Raw genomic sequence first — 21,544 nt, forward strand, 5'->3', positions numbered from 1 at the left:
AGTCACTTGAACGCTGCGTCCAACGTTCAGCTGCGGTGGCGAAACACCCTGAGCAAGACACCGAGCGCTCGCCTGTGGTGAGTCACGGTGAGTTCCTCTGCGGCCGGTAGATGCAGAAAACTCTTCTTTCCCCTCTTTGTTTCACAGAGTTAGGACAGAGAACATTTTCTGCCGCCCTGAACGTGCTCCTGGTTGTTTGTCTGGAGGTTGAATGCACTTATTGTACATCACTTTGGACAGAAGCGTCTGCTAAATGAATGTAATGATATGTACTGACAAAACCTCAAAGCGTGCACGCACACACACTCAGCTCTCTGCAGGTCCTGGCTGCTCCACTGTGCTTTGCAATTCAATCAGCCGCTCACTTAATGTGGTTTACACTGAACCATTCCTGACTAATTTAGCCTGCCTGATCTCTGGATTGGACATGATGGATTGAGACAAAGTGTTGTGTGCGTGCGTGTGCGTGTGTGTGTGTGTGTGACAGGAAGTGTGCACTGTCGGCTGCTGTGTGTTTGATGTAAAGAAAGGCTTCTTATCAGGCTGAAAAGCACTTATATTGCATTAGTATCAGGTCATGTCATGTTTACTGTACATTTTTCTTTGAAGCAAACAAAACTAGCACAAGGCCTGGCTGTGCATGTTAAACCTGAGCATGTGTTTTACTATCTTCACAACATCGTGAAAATGAAGACTTTTTTCTTTTCATTATATTTGAGAAGAGCTGGAGGCTTGCTTATGTAAGACCTGCCCCATCCTGACAGTCTGGAGGCTCCCTCTCCCCTGGCACCACCTTGTGTTAAGTTTCTGATTCTCTGTATAGTTTATTTCGTATCATCTTCATTAGCCTGGCAGTGTGTTCCCCTGCTGCTCTCATTTGTTAGAATCAACATTTTTATTCCGTTCGTAAGCTGAATTAACCTCTTCCTTCCAGTTAATCCCTCGCATGCACTTCCTGTGTTCGCCGTGATGCAGCCCAGAACAGGTGGCATAGTTAAACTTCTTTCAAAGACAGGTGTCGTTGTATTTTCCCTAAAAGTTGGTTTAGGTTTGGAATGGAGCCCTGCCTCTCCGTCCCACTCTGCCCTCCCTCTCACTATCCTCCTCCTCCCTTTTCCGCTGACATTTTTCAGCTTTCCATACTCCCCGCTGAGCCTCGCTGGCTGTGCCAGTGTTGTCCTCCCAGTGAGTTTGTATCTGCCTCTTCTCCACCGCCATCTGTTTCTCTCTCTTTTCTCTCTCTCTGCCTTCCTATCGCTTCTCTCTCTTTCTCTCTGTCTGCTTTACCTCATTGTCCTTTCTATTCTCTTCCATCTGTCTTCCTTCCTGTTGCCTCTGGATCTCTCCTACTTCTTCTGCCTTTTTAAACTTCTGCTGTTTCTCACTCTTTGTTGCGGTCTCTTCCTCTGTCTTCTTTGCCTTTTTAGTACCATATGATGGATTCCTTTGCCAGTTGGTGTCTGCTAACCCGTGCCCTCAGTCCACATCTATTTTTTCTTTCTGCTTTACATACACATATTACAAACATCATTAGTACACACAAACCCTACTGCCTTCTGTGTGCGACCAGTTTAATGTGTGTTTGCTTAGATGCTCAACTTAAAGCCCGACACTATGCTATAGCCCCCAGTGGAAGCCTATTGATTTTTCCATGTCTGCCATGCCAGACATTCCTCTATTTCTTTCTCTCGTTATGCATCAGCCTCGCTGTCCCATTATCGTATCTCATTTGCACCGTTGCTCTCAATTCCCTGTAGAATAGAGTCACTCTGCATAACATAAAAAGTGTGTATGGAATGATATATATAACCATTACTAATGTAAAACACAAACAAAACCAGCCACATACTATAATTCCCCTTTCTGTCATCCTGCAATAAAACACTTTTCCGCAGCAACACACACACTCACACAAACACACTCCTACCCACCTCTTTCGCTGTCTTTAGACATGTAAGAAGTGGGTCAGTAGGATGTTTGACGTCCCACACACCTTCACTTACACAAACACACACACACACACACACACACACACACACACACACACACACACACCGCAGCTGACTAACAGCAGGGAACATGTCTCTCGCATCCCCGTAACATCCCCATCATTCCTCCACAACCTGCCTAATTAGTCCCAGAGAGTGTGTGCGCACGCTGTCGACAATCAGCCAGTCTGTCTCTGATGCCGATGTGTGGGTGTCTGCTTAAGTCAGCTTGTTGCACATTAGATGTCTTTAAAGATGCACTGCAGTATTTTTCCCTCCTGTGAATATGTCAGGTCCTTCTTTAAAATGATGACCTGTGTTTCCATTGCAGTTTTTGTAGTTTTTAGGATAATAAAACGCTTTGCAAGAAAAGATGCACAGGGAAAATGTCAGACAAGAGCAAGCTTTTAAAGAGCTGAAACAGCATTTCACACATGTTTTCATTAGTCTTTCTCGAAGTGTTTGAAGAATGTTTGTCCTCGTGTCCCCAAGCTGTGACCCATTTCATTTTACTTTGTCCACATGCACAGGCATCTTTCATTCAGAGAAATTCTTTATGTATGGTTTATTTATGTGCATGAAGGTCTTCGTTTGACTCACTCAGATGCACCACCACCACCACCACCATCATCATCATCATCATCAGTAAGCACCGTTGTAGTGCTTCTGTTGTGCTGCGAGACTGTTGGCATGTGAAAGACAAATGTTTTGCAGCCGCAGCTCTATTTGAAGTGAGATGTGAGAATCCTGTGTCTTTGTTTATGCTAACGGATCAAAGTTACATGTGTTGCTTTGTTCGATCGACCTTGCGATGCACCCAGAGTTGGGTATCCTGCTCATGTTTGCGACATGGTATATCGTGACGTGACAGTGTGTCCACGTTATAACGGAGACATGACAGTCAGAGGTTGCCAGGGATGTAAAAAAAAGCCCTCTTGTTGTTTTCCTCCACCAGGGAGTGCTGAGACCCTGAGTCGACACACTGCATTCTGGGATAGTCTGGAACCCTCTCCATGGGCTGTACCACCTGCTGACAAACCAGTGGGGTCTGGAGGAGCTGTGTTGAATGAGGTGAGATTGTCCCTGCTCTTAACATGTGCCATGCCTGCATCCTCACACTTCAATAAATTCAGCTATTTTTGCTACATAAGCTAGTTTTGTTAATAAGACACAATCTAAATCTTCCAACTGGGCTTGTGCTCGATAAGCTAAAAGACACTTTTTCACTGCGTCCACCCTAAAAGCAGCGAGTCTGACTGTCATGTTTAATTTGATGTCATTGCTTGTGACATCAAGGACTTTTCAGCCCCGTGTTTTCTCCGTAGCTGAGAGCCTCGTTTTGCCGATAAACCTGTCACCCTGGTCACAGCACAGATGCTGTAAAGTAAAGTGAAGTGCCTTTGGTTTGAACGTGAGCACGGAGGCAGCGCGTCACATGCGCCGCTCGCACTGAATGAACCGAGGTTTTCCTCTCTGTTGCTTTGAGCCAGGGCACGTTGCAAATGTATGGCTCGGTTCAAATGGGTGGCTTACTCTCTTAATCCTCCTCCTCTGTCATGCGGTATAATGAGTTTACCAAACCCATATGGTAGATGATTCCTCCGTGTAAAGGTTAAAGAACAGTCAGACAGATAAGAAGGCATCTTTCAGTTGCTGAAATGAAGCCAGTGGGTCTCGCTTAAGTTTGCTTCCTGCCTACGTTGCCATTGGAGGAGAGGCATTTTGAGGGCAAGGTAAAGTAATCTGCCTAGTGACAGTGTGTTTGGTTATGAGGCTGCGTTTGAGTTCTCTGTTGGAGAAGCAGTGTATTTTCTTGCATAACACCTTCAGGAACCAGTTAGTGAGAGGTCTTCCTGTGAGAATGGAGGTCTTATTGGCAGTGCTGCGAGTGTGAGAAACACCCTATAATAATATCTTTGTGAGGATCAGGAAGGAGGATTGTATTGTAGTTTATTGCTTTGTTTGTGTTTATTACTTCTGTGTGTTTGGGTACCGCTTGTTCATTGATGAATGTCTATATGAACATTCTGTAAATCACCATGAACCACAGGCTGGAACTGCTTTGCTTTTTCTGTGAATCACTCGCAGCTCGAATGCGGTCTTTTTTTGTGCTAATATTGATCCCCAGAGGAGAAATTCTCCTTTCACTTTCTCCCCTTCCACATAGGAAGTAAGACCACAGGGTCAGCTGCAGAATATCACCTTTGGAGCTGCCGGTGATTATCTGGCTCGCAGACATTTCAGCAGAGCAAATGCTTGAGGTCGAGGATTTGAACTCGGGCTTTCTGGTTGATGGATAGTCTCTGTACTTGCTATTTTTACATTTTTTTCCAGTGAGTCAAAGAAAATCAGTATGAAGAAACATTAAAGCAAAGTTTTGTAAGTTCTCTCACCCAGATTGCTTTGCAAGTTTGGAGATGAGTGTTATTTTCCACTTGCCTGTCTTTCCCTGAGGGATACTCTGCGTGTCTTTTTACTGCTGTCGTGAGCAATAAGCAATGGGCACGGGTGACTTTAGTAACAAACACTAAGCGACCTCCACCAGGAGTCTGTGCGCATAGTGGAAGATTAATGTTTGAATTTACAAGAGTGTCGGGATACTAATTGGCAGGTTAAGTCTCAAGGCAGCACTGATCTGTCCAGCTATGAGCTAATAATATGCATCACAAACTAATTAAAAACATTTCATTATTGCACCGTACAGGCATCAACAGTGCAGACATTAAAAAGTAATACTGGACAGCCCTGAGTGTTCTGAGCTACAGCCTCAGCTGTAGAGAAAATCTACAGCACAAGGTCACTGCTAAAAGTTTTTTTTTTCTTCGCATCATTTGTTGCTTTAATCCCTTTGAGATGCAGATTTCTGACAGAGAGATGAGTCATTCATACTTAAACCTGCAGTGCACGACTTTTACATAGACATGAACATCCTCGACATTCAAGCCCTTTCCAAACAACGCTGATAATCACCAACAGGTACATCTTCCTGTATTTCACCATGTATCAGAGCTTTTAAATCTGGTGTCTGTGATGACATTCCTGCACTGTTGCACTGATAGTGATGCATTTTATGTCAACCAGCAATTACTGGTTTGCCAGAGCCGAGAGGTGGAGCTGCCATAGCGACAGAGTAGGCTACAGCAGCGAGGAGAGTGGCGAAGCCTAGAAAGGTTTCTGGAGGTCCAGATAAAAAAAAGAAACTATTGGTAGCAAGCCTACCTGTAGGTATGCATCATAAGCATGCATCAGCAGTGTTTGTGCAATTACTCTCACAGCCAGAGGGGGGAGACAAACCTTCAGCGCTGCAGGTTTAATCACTTTTTAAGAGAAAAATTGTCTAAAACTTCCTCATTCTCTGTGGCGGAGAGTGAAGTACTTCCTGTACAGTATTTCCATGCTCTTGGAGTAGAAACCGTGTCGCTGCCTGTTGTTCTGTTGCCTCAACATTTGGTGCCTCGCAATGGGAGAAGGGAGTGCACTCTGGTCCTCGTCTTAAACAGGCTTGCTCAAGTGTACACACACACACATACACACATTCGCAGAGAGAGAGAGCACTCTCATTTACCCCACAGGGAGCAGACAGTGTGGAGAGAGCTGCAGTTTCTCTGCTGGAATCTCTGTCTCTATGTTGTACGCTGATCTCTCCCTCTCTCGCTGCCTCCATGTCTGCCTCTGAGTTCATTTCAGTTCAATTAAGTGGAGCTTTATTAGCGTGACATTTTGACCAAAAACATGAAGCTAAAGCACATGTTTGACCAGAAAGTCGTTCAGTGTTTCACTGTCTTCTCCAAGTCTCAAATATCCTTCACTGGCATAAACATATGTGGAGTATTTTCCAAAGCATGCTGTACAAGGCTTACAATGTTAGTGTGATTCAGAAAATGAGCCTCTTTTTTTTCTCTCTCTGTCTCTTTCGCTGTGCTGATTGAAGTGTGTGAGGCTGTGCTTCCCTCCTTCACACTATCACACTCTTTCTCGTTGAATCCAAAGAGTAAAGAGTGTGAGTGCTTGTGTGTGCCTGTGTGTGTGTGTGCGTGTGTGGGTGATACAGAGAGAGAGAGAGAGCGAGAGAGTCGGTGCTATTCTTGGCTGGTTGGGGAAGTCTTGGCTCTCTGGCGTATGGGAAAAGTGCTCTTGGCAAGTCTTGAACTGAGGCATTCCTTTATGCTGTCCTCTTGAAACAATCACACGCAGAGATAGATACACAAACTTGTTTTTGTCCCTCAGGAGGACATTGCGCTGACTTGTATTCTTCCTCTGGAGACTAAACCTAAACCTTACATTAACCAAAACCGAGACTTTACCCTCAAATTTAATGGTTTTCCTTGTGTGAGCAGGAGCCACAACATGAGCAATAGAAGCACACACACAGACACACACATCAATGTCTGCATGCATGCTCACTCACACGCACACTGACAGGAGAAAGACTAAGTGCAGTCTCAGAAGAGAGACTTCTAGTAGTACTACATTATGCCCCAAGGCCCAAAGCCAGAGTTTCACTGTCACTCACTCTCACACACACACACACTCTGTCTCTCTCTCTCTCTCTCTCTCTCTCTCTCTCTCTCTCTCTCTCTCTCTCTCTCACACACACACACACACAAACACACACACCACAGTATCCTTGAATCAATTGGAAGAGTGGGAGGTTGTCTGCATGACTTCTATCAGCTAATAGATCTCCTACACCTCTTTCTCGTTGTCCCTTTCACTCTCTCTCTCTCTGCTCTCTCTCTCTCTCTGCTCTCTCTCTCTCTCTCTCTCTCTCTCTCTCTCTCTCTCTCTCTCTCTCTCTCTCTCTCTCTCTTTGTCCCTCTCACTGCGGTGCCACTACAGGGTGACATCACTGTCTCTCTTCATCTTTTTCCTGCTCCTCTGTCATTTTCTTGTTATTTTATCCTGCCCTCCCTCTCCTCCTCCTCCTCCTCTTCCTCCTCCTCCTCTTCTCATTCCTCTCCTCACTCCTCTCGCCTTTTCATCTGCCCCTCCCTCCTTTGTTCCTCACGCTTTTTTTTTTTTCCCTTTTCTCCTTTCCACTGCGAATTCTTACATAACTGGCGTCAAACTATGAACACGCACAGTGTCAGTGGTCTTCAAGGCAGGAGTTGAGTTTGGCCGTGAAATTGTGTCAGGGTCAGAGGGTTTGTGTGTTTGCAAGGATACATACAAGCAGTCTCAAGACAGCTGTGTGTGTGTGTGCGCGTGCGCTTGTGTGTGTGTGTGTGTGTGTGTGTGTGTGTTACTGCCTTTTAAAACATGTTATTTTCAGTTCATGAGACAGCTGCATGCATGCAGAAGAATTTTGCACATAAAAAAGCTTTTTTTTGTAACGGTACGCACACACATGCACACACGCGCGCGCACACACACACACACACACACACACACACACACACACACACACACACAACGAACTCGCTGGTCCTTCCTTAGTTTGAAAAGGCCCACCCAGAGAATGTCACTGAGATGGAATTTCCTTTCATCTGTGTGTGTACAATGTGTGCGTGTGTGTGTGTGTGTGCGTGTGTGTGTGTGTGTGTGTGTGTGTGCGTGTGCATGAAAACTACTGAAAATAATGATGTTGAAAGAAAGTGAAAGACTAGTTGGAAAAGTGAGACAAGCAGTGCGACGCCTGTGCAGTTAGTCAGTCTGTCTCTCTGCAAACTCACTCAAATGCTGTGAAGCTGCTCTTCCTCCACTCGCGCATGGCCAGTGTGAGCGTGTACTTGAAAACTTAAACAGTAGCCTCCAAATGCAAACTGGTTTGTTAAGTCAGGAGACTCTGGGAAGTGGATAGGAAAGCACAAACGTAAACTTTAGGTCAAGTTAGTGACAGAATTGTGTAATTAAGATACAAATAATGAGTATGGGTATGAGTCCAATCAACATTATATTGACAAAGAGGGGTATTCAGGTGGTTGCAGTCTGCAGCCTCACTGCTCGATGCTCCTAACTCCTACACACTGGACCTTTAAGGCTTTTTCCCCAGTTTGTTTTTATGTGTTGTAAACATTGGCCCTTTGTTAACAGCACACACAAAATGTACATCACTCTGGAGAAATTGCCCAATTGACTGGAGCCATTTTCCCTTCTGGGAGTCTGACAGCAATCAACACAATTATATACGTTTGATTGTATAGAGTGAATGGACATGCATGGGTTTGTCTATTTAATCAAAGTCTATTGTTGTGTTCTCCAGGCAGCTTTTGGCCTGAGGAGCAGATGCACTGCTGGGCAGCATGCAGATACCTGTGGAGTGTGTGTGCGTGTGTCTGCCTCTGGAGACTGTTTGTGTGGATGGTGGCTGAGTTCTGTATGGCCACGGTGTGTACTGCACGTGTGTCCTGTTGAGTGTCAGGGGTGTTTGGATGTGTGTTTGTGTCGAGCAGCCGAGGCCTTTGATGATCCGTGTGAGTGTGCGTGCTCAACCAGCGCCACTGCCTGTCTGACATTTTTGTGCGTGCACCTTTTGAAAAGGTGGAACACATTATTCACCGACGAGGACACATGCCGAGCAGTCGCCCACCTCCTCTTCATCCACACAATGCCCGCTGCCATGCCCATTCATGCCAATTAGTGCCAGTCTGCCTGCCTATGCCCATTACAGCAGTGCAGTTCACTCTCAGCGCACACAACAGTGGGGTTCTCTGTCCTAGATGTGGACGCATGTGGACAAAAAAAAAAAGTCTTTTTCTTCTGTTCTGATGTGCAGGTGTGCGTGTGTGCTGACAAGCAAATACAGCAGCATTAGCCGACAGATGTGTGCATATTACCATTTGCCCCCACAGGCGTCCTGTTTAGCGCCGCGCTCCCTGCAGCCCCTCAGAGTCACACATCCCACACCTGCCATCCTCGACCCGACTTCGGCTAAGAAACGATCACACTCACGTCATCTGAGTCTGATTGGCCGCTTGCATTTCTCACCATGTCCCACTCACATGAATAGATCATGGGAGCACAAAGATGAGGTGTGATAAATGTTAAAGAGGATTTTCTTTAAATTAGCATTGCTAATTGACTTTTTGTGTGAATAGTGAAGAAGAAAAATCCATTACAAAAACAGTGTGCTCTGTCAGTAACTGACACGCTATGTATGAAGTGTATGTGCGTGTTGCATATGGTGTATAATAAGGCTGCATTTTAAGATATCTTTTTTTTTTTTTCAAATGTGAGGCATATTTCCAAGGTAAGAGGTGTAGATTTAGAAAATTCCCAGCTCTGCATGGTCGTATCAAGACAACAAATGTGATTTGAGGACACTTAGATGATGAATAGGCTAAAAGTATAGCTGAAACAGTTAGTCAACTACTTGAAAAACAGAAACTTATTCAATAAGTCAGTAATAGCTGCTTTTTTATTCATGCAGAATCTGTAAGATATTGAACTTCCTGTTTGGAGGCGTTTTGTGGTTAGTTTTCCATCTACTCTTACTTAAAATAACCAATGAAAAGCCAGATTAAGTCGGTGTAGTAGTAGCCTGTTTACATCTTCTTTAATGCTAATTGAGTTGTCGTAGTTCATAATAAAAACAGGCTTGAAAATCTCTATATTCCAGTTTCCAAAGTGAGTGACATTCTCTTTTAATATTTGTTCAGGTCTTGTGCTGAAGGGCCGGACAAAGGAGCGATCGTTGTGTGGGTAGAATGAATGAATGGATGGTGTGAGGATGAATGGAGTTTGAATTACATTTATCTGTCCCTTTTCTCTCAATCCTCTTTTTTGCCTTTTACTTTTCTCTTTTCTCTCTGCAGCTGCCTCCCCTCCTACATTTCTCCCTTACTCTCTTTGTGCTGCAGCACACATTCTCTGAACAGGATTATGCATTGTCTCTGAAATCATATTTGGGTGTTTATGTCTGCGTTTGCCCTTGAATGAGTGTGTTGGACATTTGCCTGCATATCTGTGCGTCTGAGTGTCTGTGATGACTGCTACTGTTTGCGTGTGTGTGGGTGTGTGCGAATTTGTGCTTTGTGTGTGTGTGTGTGTGTGAGAATAAGAGAGCGAGGGAGCATCAGTTCATGTTTGCGCATGTGCGCGTCTGAAGCTGAATGTTTTTTATATTTACGCATCTGTGCATCTGCATGTGTGTGTGTGTGTGTGTACTCAGTGGGATTATACAGCAATAGAGGAGCTTAGCAGTGATTTGGCCATCCATTCCAGTCCCTCCCTAATCCTGCACGCACACACACACACACACACACGCCACATGCGGGCATGTGTGTGTGTGTGTGTGTGTGTGTGTGTGTGTGTGTGTGTGTGTGTGTGACGAGCAGGGATCTAATACAGTGTGGATTAGTAGGTTTGTGAATGGGATGTGGCTTGGGCTGAAGCAGCACACTACACTGCCAGCAAGTTAACACAGGACTGGCAGAAGGGTTGTGAGCAAGATGAAGGGATACGGAAAGTGAAAGATATTTGTAGAGTGTGTAGACGGCCCACAGTTCAGAGGGTTCGCTGTTAACATGATTATGTAACGATTACAAAAGGTTACGAATAATAGATTATGAAGAGAACACGGGTATGATATGATTAAGATGTTGTAATAAGGGCGCGCCTTCGTAAAGCCAGCCTCGCAGTGATCGTTTGTGTGTGCGCGCGTGTTTGGTGTGTGACCATTAGATGGCTCTGCACCTGCTGTCTCACAAGCTCCTGCGCACACACACACACACACACACTCATATACACACAGACAGATGGAAAGACATGGATAAACAAGAGAGTGTTCGCCGACAGAGACGAAGGAGGGATGGATGGTTGAAGAGAGTGTAGGAAGAGGGTAGGTGTGTGTGTGTGTGTGTGTGTGTGTGTGTGTGTGTGTGTGTGTGTGTGTTAAGTTTGCGGGGGCGACTGACAGAGTAAGAGTCAGTATGTGTGGGTGAGGGAGAGAGAGCAGGGACGTCTGCGATATGTATATACTGTAGGTGTGTGTGTGTGTGTGTGTGTGTGTGTGTGTGTGTGTGTGTGTGTGTGCATGCGTGTGTATATATAGAAGCATTTCATCAGTTTCCTTAGTGACTGGCTCCAACTGAGACTGTTCTCCACTCCACTGAAACACAGAAGAAATGAAAGAGCAGTAATATTTTACCGCACTTAACATCACGTTGACTCTTATGATGAAGTGATACTGACTGAGTTAGTTAAGAAGAGTCCGTTGCCCGTGTCTCGATTCAAACTTTGCCTCAAAGGGACACTTCACCCTGAAATCAATATTTTCTTTTCCTCCCACCTGTAGTGATATTTAATGCCGAGTTCTGGAGATATCGGCTGTGGAGATGTCTGCCTCCTCCGGAATATAATGAGACTAGATGACACTGTGCTTGTGCTGCTCAAAGTGTCCAAAAAAAAAAAAAACTCAAAAGCAATCTCTCTTTCCAGAATTCACGACCCGGTGTGTCAAGATAATCCACAGACTTTGTCGTGAGCAGTTTCATGGAGGGACTATTTTCTTTCTACCAACCTACACCTGCCAGGTGTATCACTGTGCAGAAGAAAGCGTGCAGTTACTCATGGCCTGGGGCTCGTGTTCGTGACAGTGCAGGATGGAAACATTAACGGCGTCCTCCTCGGCTGAGCTGTGATGTTAGCTAGCAGTGGCCAAGTGCCATCTAAGTTGCATTATATTCCAGAGGTGGCAGACATTTGTGCAACAGTCTATATAAATAAACAGCACGGCAGGTACAGTTAGGGGAAACATGTGTCTTTCATTTTGGGGTGAACTGTCCCTTTAATCAATCCTGACACAATCCAATAGTCCATTTACTTCTGAAAATTAAGAGTCTGAAGAAATCATAAAGGAGAAAATTACAGGTCAGGAGAACCGCGTGCTGCTTACTACAAGTAAATTTCAATTTGTATTTATGAAAACAGAATAGAGTTGGGATGTCTGCGTGTTCAGAAACATTTTACAAGCTCCCCAGCTGTGTGAAATAGCTAAGAGACCTCAGTGATTTCATGTAATACCCATAAAATCCATCAGTCACAGAGTGGAGTTGTAAATTGCGAGGAGGTGACAGGTTTATGAAGAGATTTTTAAGCTCGGGGAAAATAAAACACGGATTCTGCCGAAGGAGTGACACTCGATATTAGCAAGTTATGATCAAGTGGTGATACTCTGGATATTTAGCGATGGTCTCCAGTTGTTATTAACATCCAACCAAAACAGGCTTCCTGGTCGGTGGATGATGGAGAAAAATGAAATTTGAAGAAACTGGATATTTATGTGGGTCTAGAGTCTGGGTTTGGAGGTTTGTGTGTTCGAAGGCCGGAGCTGACCAGCCGAACAAAGACTGAACGGAAAAAAAATGAGAATCTCTCATGATTGATTCTGCATTTCCCTTGGCAGCGGATTGTAAACAAACCCACACAAATGAATTATGATTAAAGGCTAAGAGGGTCCAATTAGCTGCCAAGGCAACAGGTGAGTTCAGCCGTGCCGTTGAGGTCACCTGACAAAAGAGAAAGGACTCTGAGACAGACACAGTAAGTGTGGTTTCCTCTCCGTCTCTGCTGACTTGGCCTTCTGTCTGTGTCTCGCTCTTATATATTTATTCAGACTCTTCAGTTTCTTTACTCTTGTCCTTGTCATCCTGCTCTCTTACTAGAAGCTGTAACTTTTTTTTTTTTCATTTAGATCATTTTCTTCTAGAACTCAGTAGTGATATTAAAGACGGCGGAGTGAAAGACACACACTTTCATTATGTTATAAATTCCAGTAGTGTACCAAAAAACCCCCAAAAGTTCCAAAAGTAGGTGGTTTCATTTCAAAACAGGAAGGAAATTTTGCGATTTGCGGGCACTGGGTTATAGCAAATCAGGAACTATATCTTAAACACGAGCAACAACAACAACAACTAACAACTGAGCAAAAACAGACGAGTATCGACAGAAAGTGCACAGCAGACGAAACATCACCACCATCACACGGTGCACTGCTTGATTGACACACGATGTCAAAAATGAATATAAAACATCATAGCTCTCGGTGCTTGTCACTAAAAATACGTCCCAAAGTGAAATAAAAAAGAGCACAAAGAACCATCAGATCACCACTTTTCAATCCTCTTACCCAGCCGAGCCTCTCTGGGCACGTTGTGTATGTTCTTTCAGTCCTCTTTCCCACATTAAAAGCAGTCTTTGACATGTCTGCTGCCCTGCAAGAGTTAAACACTCCATGAATATCCAATGTTGAACATTAGGGTTGATATCAAGCTAACAGGAAGACCAACCAACACAAACAGGATGTGCTTTTTTGGTGCATGTTTAGACCTATTGAGTCTAGTGGGAATCATTACAATTCTGCTGTGTGTGTGTGTGTGTGTGTGTGTGTGTGTGTGTGTGTGTGTGTGTGTGTGTGTTAATGTCTTATGAGTGAGTGCTCACTTCTCTCCTGTGCGTGCTACATCTCTTAGCATTGAGGAGCACATTTCATCTATATTTACTTTCAAATGGTCTTTTATCTAGGTCAGCTAACTAACCGAAATAGACTGCTGCACACTGTCAGAGAGGTAATCAGGCATGACATCTAGTGGTGGAAAGGAGGAAGTGCAGCCTTGTTGAGCTGAGCACAAAAACTACTGTATATTTGCAAATACAGGAAACTACAGAAGATGTTGCCTGCAGGCTTGAGCGTTCAAACACATACGAGCGTGTTTGTAAATGTTAGACTGGATGATTTAGTTTATTTACCTGTATGTAGGTAAATATATCTATATCTATATATATGTCTTTATATGTGCACGTGTATTGATGATACACCTCATTCTCAAACGATTTGCCGATGAAATCTTGGCTTCCAGCTTCTCGAATGTGAGGGTTTGCTGCTTTTCTCTGTTTTCTATCATTTTAAATTGAATATCTGGCTTTTAGTGCTGGTTGCTGGATAAAAGAAACTTGAAAGCCTTCAATAAATGTAAGAAACGAACGACGGATCAGTCGTAGTCTCAGCCTGACATACATGCATATCTGTATGTGTACATGAGCTGTCCATGTGTCACTCTCTCATGTACTCTCTCACTCTAATCTCTACTGCTCACTCCCTCCCTCCCACACTCCCCCTCTCTGCCCTTTTCACTGAAACAGCCTCCCACCCTCTCTCTCTCTTCTCCCCCCCCCCCCCCCCCCCGTTCTCTTTCGCCGCTTGTAAGCGGTCTCTGGGCGTGCAGCCAGCTGGCGTGTGTGTGTTTTTTGAATGAATACCTGATGAAGTTGGCCGAGCGAACTGTGGGAGGGGCCCTATGTGTGTGTGTGTGTGTGTGTGTGTGTGTGTGTGTGTGTTTGTGTGTGTGTGTGTGTGTGTGTACGGCAGACAGTGTGAGAGCTCTGGCTCGCATTCAGCCCCTTGCATAATACACGTTGGAGCTCTGTATGCGGGACTCCCTCCCTGTGGGCGTGTGCAAGTGTGTGCTACCAATTTTGTGTGTGCGTGAGTGTGTGTGTGAGATCACCTGAGCGCTGTGTATCAGTGGTAGTGAGGGAGCTTCCTGCCCCGCTGTCAAGATTTAGGAGAGGGCTGTTAGCTGTGTGTGCGTGTGTCTGCGGTGTGTGTGTTTGGGGGGGGAGGGGGGGGGGTGAGAAAGGCCGAGAGCAGTTTGTAGCACAAGTGCGCTGAATCTGCTTGGGATTTTCAGCTTGAGGGGGAGAGAGAGAGAGAGAGAGAGAGAGAGAGAGAGAGAGAGAGAGAGAGAGAGACTCAAAGTGCTGTACGAGGGATACAGCAGAAGAGAGGAAGAGAAGAGAGAAGTTAAGGGAGGACAGGAATGAGAAGGGGGGAGAGAGAGCATGCTGCAGAAGTGGGCTTCTCCTGCTACCCTGGTAAGTACACTTCACATAGTTTTGCGCTCGCTCTGAATGAAGTGTGTGTGTGTGTATGTGTGTGTGTGTGTATGTGTGTGTGGGAGAGAGAGTCAGCGTGTGTGTGTGTGTGTGTGTGTGTGTGTGTGTGTGTGTGTGTGTGTGTGTTCCGAACGCTTGTCTTGTTGTATCACAGTATGTCATTTGTAAGTGCGTACTGCGTCTGCCCTAGTTTTTCTTACGATCGACGTCGCTTCTGTCTCCCATTCGGCCGTCGTCCTGAAGTGTTTCCCCTCTTCTCTTCTCTTCTCTTCTCTTCTCTTCTCTTCTCTTCACACATTTCTTGCCTTCCTCGCTTCGCTCTGACTCTTCTTTCTCAGGCTCTCCCTGTCTGTCTACCCCCCACCAACCCCCCCCACCCACTCAACCTCAGGGTTGTTGAGGGGTGAGAAAGTGCAAGTCATGCAACGCTGCCTGAGTGTTTGTTTTCTGAAAGAGGCTCTGTCTTTTTCTCACAGTCGTTTGTTTCTCTCCATCTCTGTCTCTCTTTGTTTGTGTAACTCTTAGCCACTCTTTCCCTCTCCCTCGCTCTTGCTTCTCTTTTTCTCCGTCACCCCCTCCCTCCTCTCTTCCCCTGCTTCTCTCTCTAACTCTCTGTCTCCATCTGTCCTCCATTACTCCCTCACTATCTGACCATACTCCTGTGTGTATGTGTGTGTGTGTGTGTTTGTTGTTGTTTGTGTGTAATCACTAGTGGAGAGTGGCAGCCTTGTCAGAGTTCCCAGTCTGGCAAGGGTCCCTGTAATGTGCACACACATGCACGCACATATGCAAACACACGCGCAAACACACACCCACACTAATGAAAAACCACATAGGCAAAAGCTACAGAAGGACATAGAGGAAGAAATAGAGAAGAAGGGAGAGACAGAGAAGTATAAGCCTGCAGCAACACTGTACTTTCCAGTTGAACTATATTTAGCAGTGAGATAACACATCACGTTGGACTTATCCCTTTGATCATGATTATGATTATGGCTGGGCAATCACACACGCACACGCGCGCACACACAGACCCAAATGCAACAGACATATGCGGCCCATGCACACCAGTTTTTATATTAACGCTGCATTTATCTAAATGCTTTTGCAGGCAAAATAGTTGGTTAGTTGATGGCAAAACATCACAGTTATTATTTCATATTCTGAATTATGTTAAAGTACCTGTATTTATCATCAACTAGCTGCTAATTAGCATACATATTAGTAGCGTATTGGCTCTTTATTAGTTTACTAATGCCTCATTCCACATGACCATGTTCTGCAACTACTCAGCCATTGACTAGGAGTTTCTGTTTTGTTCTAGTTATACACAATAAGCACAGGACACAAGTCAGTACATTCTGTAACCGGCTGTCCCTTCGAAAAACAAAACAAAAAGCATTTCCAGTGATCACTCCGGCTCACTGCAAACAGTCACCACTGAAGCTGGACGTGATAAGACATTTGTAAAGTAATGCCGTGCACTGCTCGCCTTCACATCCTGAGCTGAAATGCAAAGTTGAACAGACATTTTTGTTTTGAGGGGTGTTTTTAAGTGGATTTTGTTTACACAGCGGACATACCAGCATATAATTGTAGATCGTGCTGTTGCTGCTAACAGCTGAAGCTGAATGCAGCAGAGCTGATAGCACCAACCAACACTAAACAACAAAACTACAGTTTAACGCTGTACTAATTAAATGTAAAAGCAACGTGATTATTGCAGATATGTCTGCATAGTTTGTGTCGTTCAGTCAGAACCATTAAAGTCATGTCATAATATCTCATATCTTGTGTTCCCTAAGAGTGTACTGTATAGAGGCCAATGGGGCAGACACAATACATTCTTCAAATGCAGATCTTGTTTGCATTTATATTGCTGTTTGGTGAAGTTTAGGAAGTAGCTTAGAGTCGTGCTGCAGAACTGTGTGTTTGTGTCTTTGAATGTCTGCCGTAAACATTGTTGTAACTGACCACAGTTACAGTATTGTCAGCCATAGTACTGCAGCAGTGGCGCCATAACCACAAAGCACTCCATTACTGCTCAAGTAAACTAGAAGGATTTATAAATTATAGATTGTCATATAAGTTAAATGCATCAATTAGACAGTATGGTTTAATGTGTGTTACTGTAACATGTCATTTTTATACATAATTGATACATGAAAGATCAGTTTAATTCTGTCTCCCTGCAGGGTTGTAATCACAAACATCAGACAGTCTGAGGACTTTCTAATTCATCCATGAATCCATATGTTTGGGTTTTTTTCTGGTGCCACATACAGCTGCAGCTTAAACTGGATCTGGTTTTATATGTGTGGTAGAAAGAAGTATGCTGTGTGTGTGTGTGTGTGTGTGTGTGTGTGTGTGTGTGTGGGTGTGTGTGTGTGGGTGTGGGTGTGTTTAAGTGTGAAAGAAAGGAAGGATGACATATACACACCTTCGCTGTTTTGACCATAGAAGGACAATAGTATAGTGCATGAGTGAATGATTCAGGTTACTGACTCACACACACATACTTTTGTAAGGTGGATCATTGTGTTCGTGAATGTGTGTGCGTGTGTGTGCGTGTGTGTGCGTGTGTGTGTGTGAGAGAGAGAGAGAGAGAGACTAAAGCACATGGAGGACAGACGGCTTGGGTTACCGGTCATCTGATACCCACACACACACACGTTCACTCACACACACACGTTCACGCTGCAAGCTCAGCAAGATTCAGGTGACATAGCTTTTCAGTGAATGTGTGTCTGAGTGTCAGTTTCAGTGAAGCAGTACTCTCTTTTTGTAATGTAGGTCAGTTGCCTCTCAGTTTCTCTCTCCCATGCGTCCCATGCCTTTCCTCACACTCACACCCCCGTTCTCCCATCTTCCTCGCTCCTCGCCTCTCTTTATCCCTCCCTCAAATCCCTTCGTCAATCCTCCTTGTGCTCTCCTTTCATTAATTGTTGCTGTAGTTTTTTTTTTTTTTGTTCAAAATACCAAAGTTTCCCAGCCTGCGTGCTGGAAGGGTTAATAAGAGGGGAATGTAGCCCTCAGCGGAGTCTCAGCTGAGGAGTTTACAGCGAGAATGAGTCTTTTTCTCTACTTTCACTGCTTCTCCTCCCTCACTCTCAGCACAGTATTTCTCTCTCTTCAGCTCTTTCAGTAACACTGCAGGACAAAGCAGAAGAGAACGGACCCAAAGCTTCAGGGTTCAACTTTTTCCCCGGGATTATTCTGTGCATGTACAGTATCTCGCCGCCTGCTCCTGCAGAGTTAAAGCTGCTCTGATCAGGATTTTCACATTAACGAGAATCAAATGACTGCGTGTAATGCAAAAGGTGTTGCTTATAGTGACAAACCCACGGAGAATTATCACCTAACTCTGCCACATTGAACATTTTTGCATCTTTCCTCCAACTGTTTTGGTTTTTCAGCCCACAACATAACTGTTCACTCTCACCTGTGTCAGTTCCATAAACAGCAGGCAGCTGCTTTCAGCAAAAAAGTTCTAAAATCCCACTTTAGCTACCTGCACAGCACCAAACAGCATAGCAACTAACGAGTGAAGATATTTCCTTCAGGATTTGGTGGAGGCCAAAATAGAGTGAATATTGTTTAAGTCATAAGTTCCTATATTCATACATTGTAACATCTGAAGATTATTGTATAACTCAGCAAGTCAAGCAAGATGACAAACTACTTTTCCAGTAGTTTACATCCCTTCTGTTGCTGCATCAGTCTTATTGTGATGTGTTGCTTGCCTTAGCACACGTTACTCTCAAGCACAAGCTGCTCAGCTGATGCATACTACGCTTTATACACACACGGTATGCAACAGTGGGACAATATATCCCATTACGCAATGCATACAATATTTCTCCTGGAATACTCAGAAACCTTTTCCACATGCCAGAGTTACAGTAGAAATGACGCGCCTCGCTCTGAAGATAAAAGCCCTCATAGATGTCAGAAGAACAGATCTGCTGCTGGATGTACAGACATTGTCAGTGTTTGATGTGACAGCTGATATGAAATGTCTCTAATCTGACAGCTCTCAGACGCATAATATTCCTCTTATCTCGAAGTTTTCTTTTGAGCAAGAGCTTGTTGAATATACCGACTATATTTTATGACACAGAAGCACAGCGAATGAGGTGCAGTACAGTCGGGAGACAAGTAGAAGATTCATGGGAAAGGATGCCAAGAGACAAGAAGCAGAGACATTAGGAGACAGAGGATTAAGAGCATAAAACCATTAGGTGGAAGAATGATAATTGAGAATGGAGTTATGAAGAAGGAGAGGTGGGCTGGCTGAGGCTTGAGTCGAGTGGAGGTAGAGTGAAGGAGGGAGAGGCAGAGAAGATTGCATCTCAGTGCTAAAACCTCACCGATCAACAATACCTCTCAGCACACCTCTGAGTCATGCCTGCTTGATTGAACAGATGGTGTGCGCTTGAGAAAGTGTACGCGTGTGTGTGCTCACTACCATAACACACTGTATGTGTGCACGCACGGGTACTCTTCTACTGTATGCGCATGTGAACGTGCATGTGATTGCATTGCACTCCTACGCCCGTCTCTGCAGTTGTGTGGTAGTAGCACTGCGACACTTCTTAAATCACACGAATCTGCTTGAGATGCAAGATGTCCCTTGTCCTGCAGAGCACACACACACACACACGCGCGTACACACATGAATACACACAGTGGGTGCAGTTAGTATCACTCTGCAGGAATTAGCAAATAACCCTTAGGAAGTCTGGGAGGTGTTGACCCAGTCATTCTGGTAGAAAGATTAAATCTTTTGTGGCTTGGCAACTACAGAGGTCAGCTAGTCGGGGTCATCTCCAACACAAGAAGCTGTGTGACGGGGTCTGATGTGAGTATAATCAGCAATTGTGGTCTATTATTTAGTGATGATACCAAATCAGTTGCAAAAGTGCCTGTTATCTGCTTTTTTTATCACTCTGCTCTATGTCTGCAGATCAGATTGTCAGTGTTTCCCAAATGCTCAATAATAAATGCTTCAATTTTGGGTAATGATGTTGAGTGAGAGGCCTCCATTGTTCTTTTTTGCAAGATTGATATTGTTTTTGCCTTTCTTGTCTTACTAATATAACATTTCATGACATAAACTTAAGCGGATTTCCACATTTTCAGTCCATCATTGTCTTGATGGTATTTGGATGTTGTTTAGAGAAGCCCTCTATAGGTAGTTGATAATAAAATCTATAGGCTGGATTTTACATGTTGTAGACTATTGAAGACCTTTCAAAGTGTTTGTTTATTATATGACTGTTTGAGAGTTTCACTTAAGTTAGTTTATTCATTTCCAGTAATAGAGCCAAATATTCCATTTGTTACCATTTTATTAATCTTCTTAGTGCAGTCATTCTTGCAGAAAACACACTCAGCCCTTGACAAAGTAAACTCACTGACTCACAAACTCTTAACTGAGGAAGTAAATTGACACACCTCGTGTTGCAGTCACCGTGTTGTTGCTATAACAACACTTGTGCTAGCTGTGCATTTTTAGTGCAAGTTTGCGGTGTGTTGGTCAACCGATACTCGGCCCACCTTCAAGTGTGCAAATGTGAAGTCTTTCAGTTGTAGAAACACTTGAGGCTGTGCATGTGCTGCTTTTGTGGTTGGTGAAAGAGAGTGTCTGTTTGTGTGTGAACTTGTGCTGCGTGTCAGGAAAAGAACATGTGTCAGCATAATTGAATATGCCCAGGTGTCAGTGTTTGAGTAAGCAGGATGGTTGTGTATGTGTGGGTGGGTGCATGTGCTTTAAATACTTGTACATTATTTATGAAATTCACACCAAGTTTTCCATCTTTTGCAGCAGGGGGTCCTCTCTAACAGATGGCACACACACACACACATGTGGTACACACTCACACACACTCTATTGAGTGCAGCACATTGTCATTGTCAGAGGTCCAAGCACAGCAGGTGCTGGAAACTTCTTGGAATTGTTTAGATTATTATTATTATTAAGGCCGCAATCTTCTGGAAATCCAATAGGAACTGCTTGGATTATTTTTATTCAGTTTTCTGTTGAGGCACTAAAAAAGCATTCATGTGTATTTAGTAAACTTTGATTTTTTGAGAGGTTGTGGGAAGCTTTTCTGCAAAAGTAGTGTCCAGAATGCAAATTACTGAATGGATTTTTGACCCTGCCTGCTGTTTGGCCACAGTTTCTTAGTATTTAACGTCATTTTTGTGTGTGTATGCTGTCTTTTATATAAAACTGCTGTGTAGTAACCGCATTTAATGCACATTTTTACATACCAGCTCTTAGTTCTGCCCAAATGCATTTCACTTCAATGGCATACTTCAAGTGACCTCCTGAATTTCTCATTGCAGCGCATCATCTCATCAGCTCATGCCTTCATTTCATCCTGAAGAAACATTCCGGTTCCCTTTGACCGCTCTTGGTTCTCATACTTGTTCTCATGCTCCCTTTTTTCTTGTTGCAGCGTGTCTTTGTGTGAGTCCATGGCCTTGTTTAGTTACGGAGCTTTTTCCTGGGTTCCTGAGTTCATTGGCTCATGGCCTGTTTGTCGACCTTCATGGCAGTAAATGTATAGCTCATCTGTTTTGTTGTACTCCTGAATCTCTTGGTGCATCATTTCGCTCCCTTACGCCTTGTTTTTCCATTTTCACATCCCGTGTTTGCTGGAACCGTGTGTCATCTCCATTTCTCAGTCCTTGATTTGAATTTGCAACTGGTTGCG

The 21,544-nt window shown here is 44.2% G+C and overlaps 1 protein-coding gene across 2 annotated transcripts in view; it reads left to right on the forward strand.

Annotated features, from left to right (window-relative positions):
* Nucleotides 1-21,544, forward strand: part of atxn1a (ataxin 1a) — an 84,299-nt gene that overhangs the window by 51,647 nt on the left and 11,108 nt on the right. The window contains exon 3 of one of the 2 annotated variants that reach the window (XM_076755183.1): nt 2,944-3,059. The gene's annotated coding sequence lies outside the window, so the exon portion shown is untranslated. Of the gene's footprint in view, nt 1-2,943; nt 3,060-14,359; nt 14,802-21,544 lie in introns of those variants that run through there. The other variant, XM_076755184.1, reaches the window with a different exon arrangement.

Source organism: Chaetodon auriga, chromosome 17 (assembly GCF_051107435.1).
Source record: "Chaetodon auriga isolate fChaAug3 chromosome 17, fChaAug3.hap1, whole genome shotgun sequence".
NCBI classification, from domain to species: domain Eukaryota; kingdom Metazoa; phylum Chordata; class Actinopteri; order Chaetodontiformes; family Chaetodontidae; genus Chaetodon; species Chaetodon auriga.